This window comes from Podarcis gaigeae (genome assembly GCF_964106915.1).
Source record: "Podarcis gaigeae genome assembly, chromosome: 1".
Classification (NCBI taxonomy): Eukaryota; Metazoa; Chordata; class Lepidosauria; order Squamata; family Lacertidae; genus Podarcis; species Podarcis gaigeae.
In genome coordinates, this window is record NC_139678.1 from 138,073,770 (window position 1) to 138,078,520 (window position 4,751).

Here is a 4,751-nt window from a genome sequence, read left to right on the forward strand (position 1 = left end):
GCTCAGGACAATCTTCTGCCTTGGGCAAAGCTCAAGATGGTGCCTTCTCCTAAGGCACAGACAGAAGCCAATTTGACTGGTAGTTTAATCTTCAATACTGGTAAAAGGACTGCATCCTGAGGACAGCAGGCTAATGCAAGGGGTACAGCCAAACAACATGGCACTCATATGGCACTGTCCCCTCCCTGCACCTCAGCACCTGTCACCTGAGGCAGCTGCCTCCCTCTGCCTCATCGTAGGGCTGGCCCAGAAGAAAGGTATTAGTTTGGTGTTAGGAAACACAATCAGCTGGTTTGATTTCACTCCTCAATATACAGCTTTACAATGCAGAGAAATAATGTTTGGTTTCATTTCAGTACACACCTGCCATATCGCCTTCAAGCCCTACCCATTCCTCTATGCAAATTGATGCTAGCATATCCTTAAAGCTGTTAGCCGTCCTATGCATTACACAGCAGAATGAGGCTGTTGTCTGAGGAATTCCTGACTGTACCACTTCAGGTGGCAGCAGGTGAGTCCCTCTTCCTGATCTGCTAGCATCCGACTCACCTAGCTGCTCCTCACTTCTGGGCTGCCCTCATCCTCAAGTGCAGGGCAGGCCCAATATATTTTGGCACCTGAGGCAAACCACCAAATGCTGCTCTCCGCCTGCCAGGGAAGAAAGACTTGGTAAAGGCCAACATCAGGAGCAAAGGGGGAATAAAGATCTGCTGCATCAGGACCTGCGGTCCCTGTGGATCCTGCCATCTGAGGCAGTTGCCTCACCTTGCCTCATGTGTGGGCCAGTCCAGCTCAAGGGTGCAGCAGCAAAGAAGAAGGCAGGTCTGGCTCTACCGGCAGGCCTCTGCTAATTGCTTCTCTTTCTGCCTTGTGCTGAACCTACACGGACCTGTTTAACCTTATTAGAATGATATTAGATATGCCTTTCTAAAATATCACAGGGCCTACTTGTAAATTAAAACTGTTTCTTTGTTTTCTCCATCAAAACAGTTTCCCTGCAGACGGTTGCTGGTTGCTCTGCAGCGCCCTCTGGTGTCACATTTTAATAATGCATTACGAAGGTTAAAAGTAAGATGTCATGTATCCATCTACGTTGTGAAAACCGTTGTTGTTGTTTAGTCGTGTCCGACTCTTTGTGACCCTATGGACCAGAGCAGGCCAGGCACTCTTGTCTTCCACTGCCTCCCGCAGTTTGGTCAGACTCATGTTTGTAGCTTCGAGAACACTGTCCAACCATCTCGTCCTCTGTCGTCCCCTTCTCCTTGTGCCCTCCATCTTTCCCAACATCAGGGTCTTTTCCAGGGAGTCTTCTCTTCTCATGAGGTGGCCAAAGTCTTGGAGCCTCAGCTTCAGGATCTGTCCTTCCAGTGAGCACTCAGGGCTGATTTCCTTCAGAATGGAGAGGTTGGATCTTCTTGCAGTCCATGGGACTCTCAAGAGTCTCCTCCAGCACCAGAATTCAAAAGCATCCATTCTTCGGCCATCAGACTTCTTTATGGTCAGCTCTCACTTCCATACATCACTACCGGGAAAACCATGGCTTTAACTATACAGACCTTTGTTGGTCAGGTGATGTTTCTGCCTTTCCCCCCCCCCCTTTTTTTTTTTTTGCTTTTTAAGATGCTGTCTAGGTGAAAACTGTTACTTAATGTTTAAAACCATGAGTGTCGATCTGCCCTTGGTGCTCCTCCCCTTTCAAATAGGAGCCTTGTTGTGAAATGTGATTGCTAAGAGATGACCAAGAGGAGCTGGTGAAGATGCCAGACTAAGGACCTGACCAAACCACAGGCCCATCTGTCTTCAAGTTTAGTAAACGTACAAACCACTTTTTAAGAAAACATTCTTTGCAAAGCAGTGCATAACAACCAAACCAACCAACATACGCACATCTTTAAAATAAGACCTGCATTTCATAACCATATATATATAAAAAAGTCAGCAGAAAAATCGATCAACCCAGCAAAGACTATAAGCCACTTAAAGTGCCATCTGCGCTCAAGGGAAACCGACTATAAATGTGTTATCTGACTTGAATGGTTTTGAATATAACTTTTTAATGAAAAGTTGATAATTTTTTATTCTGATGTTTATTCTTTGTCTACTTATGGATTAATTAATTTAGGGCATATGCCCTGTTATTGCTGGTAAACAATATAATTATAATTATAATTACATAGCATTATATGCACAAATCAGACTTCCCAGTTTTAGTTTTTAAAAGGTGAGCCTCCCCCTCAGTAATAGGTTTATTGTATCATTTCTAAAGCTTCAGGAAAACCATGGTATGTGGGGCCAGCTTATATAATAGAATCAAGCCCCTCAGTGTTTTTTGGGCCAATCCATTTTTTGAAAGACAACAAGTTTACATATGGAATGAATGGATGGCAGATAGAATTTGTTAACACAAAATACGTATGGACTTTTCCAAATATAGAAAAGTGTTCACATTCAGATACCAATACAAATAAAACAAACTGCTTGACATCTTCCCTAGTCTCTCATGGTACCCAGTTCAATGGCTGCTGAACCTCTTTTGCAAAGCTTTGCTGCCAGGCAACCGAAAATATGATGAGGCAACGTGAGGAGCTTCAGAAGCATGATGTATATTAAAGAGTCGGTCTCTTCTGCCAGAAACACTATTTGGCAAGCTGCAGGATTCCTTCTGTGTGATCATTCTGAGACCTGTTTGACTAAAAGAAGCTGTTAGATGAGAAACAGGAATAGCAACTGGTTTTAATAGCTGCTGGTAAGCAGGCTGCATTGCAGCTGCTTTGCATGAAGGATGGCGAAAGGGGAGGTGGAGAATAAGACACAGAACCATGCGATACCTGCTGGCAGTCCAGTGGTACGAGGAGAGCCAGAGGGGAATCTGAAAACGCCTTTCCTACCGTCAGCTTTGACGCAAGAAACTGTGACAAGAGAAGGGGTGTCTATTCACCGAGCTCTGATTCCAAAGTGGGCTCTCGTGATGTGATCTGGGTTGATCTTGAGTTGACCCAGATGGGATTAGGAGTCTACTTCAGAATTGGCGGTCCCTTTAAGAGCTGGTCTGAAGGCTGTGGCCTTGTCTCCGTTTCTGTACAATTTCCCCCGAGAGAAATTGTACAGATACCACCAGGGATGTGCTAATGACATGGGATATCACCAGGATGTGCTAATGACATCTAGCTCTCTTTATCTGACACACCTGAATCAGGAGGGGGCTGGGGCTGTTTCAAACTGGTGTCTGTGCATCTTCTGTTTGGGAGGGAGTGCCACACCATCTAGATATCTGTGTCATGCCTGATTTGAAGCTTGCAAAATCAAAAGTTGTTTATTCAATAATAATTTTAAATATGTACCTGGTTAACATTAAAACAATTATACAAACAAATCCATAAATTAGCCAACAACGGAACAAATACAGGGAGCTAATCTGGACCAATAATCTTCCCCTCCAAACCAGTAACAAACAACCCACACAAGCCAATACGGCCTCAAACTAGTACTCTTTGCAGGTTTCTGACTTAGCCACACTGCCACTTGTCATGAGCTGATAAGTTTTCTGCTTGCCCCGTTTTCAGGGAACTGCCATTGGCTCAGGGGGGAGAGGGGAAAGGCTGGATGGATTACAGAGAACCCCCAAAGATTGTGGGAAGCAGCTCCTCCTCAGCAGAGGATAGTAACCACGCATCCAGTGGAGAGGAGCTTCAGGGCTCGGAGGAGGCGAGGTGGTGCCAGGACACCTTGCCTGGGCAAAGCGGGGAGGAGAGAGATCCTCCATTACCCACGCCCTCCTTGCGCAGTAAGCTTTCCCGCCGAGAGGGGAGACTAAGACTGGGTGTCAAGAAACTACTTTCCTGGGGAAGGTTTAAGGACCGGCCACTCACGGATTCTGCCAGTGAATGAGCCAGCCACGGGAGAGTGGCGCTCTGGACAGATAAGTTTATTTTGGCATCAAAAGCAAGGCTTCACAGCCGAGCAGGGAGGCATTTGCCTGCTTGCTCTCAAGCAACCCCTTGGAACCCTTACACCCGTGCTTTCCAGGCATGAGTCCAAGCTGTGTTTCATTAGTTTAGCACTAAACTGGAACAAATGTCAATCTGCAGAAAACACAACAGGCGTTCGTTGCAATTCCGCAGTAAACAGCAGGTTTTCCCAGGGGAGAGCAGCGGGAGAAATGGAAGTGTGGAAGAGCCCTGAAACTCCCATCATCCCCAACCATTTGCCCTGCTGGCTGGGGCTGATAGGAGTTGTTCAGAAATACTGAAAGGGAGGAAGGAGTAGCTGGGGGTGAAGAAGACTGGCCTTGATTAGTGCCAGCCTCACTATAGCCTCCATCCAGACTGTAGGGATCACTGTCACCCAACAAGCAGAGCTGAGCAGCCGGGTAGGTGTGGACAAGACTGGCCTTCTCTCTCCAAGGCTCTTCTCCACTCTCCACATCCACAGGACTGAAAAATATCCAACAAAAAAAGCACTTCAGCACACAAAAGGATATTTCAGATACCAGCTTGTCCCAATGGTCCTGCAGGATCCCACTTAGAGCTCCTACATTATCAAAGTGCCACAAATACTTTGGGGTCAAAAAGATCAATGAATCAAGTACTTCTGCCAATGTGATAAAGAGCAACGTTTCTCTATGAATATCATACAAAAGAGCCTCACAGTTGATTCCTCAGTACCTATGGAAACCTATGAAAAAGTCTGAATGTATTAATGGGATTAATTGGAAGATTAATCAGTAAGGTTGTGAAGTGTAGCTTTACAAT

General features: G+C 45.7%; 1 long non-coding RNA gene across 1 annotated transcript; it reads left to right on the plus strand.

Annotated features, from left to right (window-relative positions):
* Positions 1–425: 425 nt before the first annotated feature.
* On the plus strand, positions 426–2,636 carry LOC310846196. Its single transcript, XR_014565199.1, has 3 exons — positions 426–511; positions 991–1,068; positions 2,495–2,636. It is a non-coding gene; the product is annotated as an uncharacterized lncRNA (long non-coding RNA).
* Positions 2,637–4,751: the final 2,115 nt, after the last annotated feature.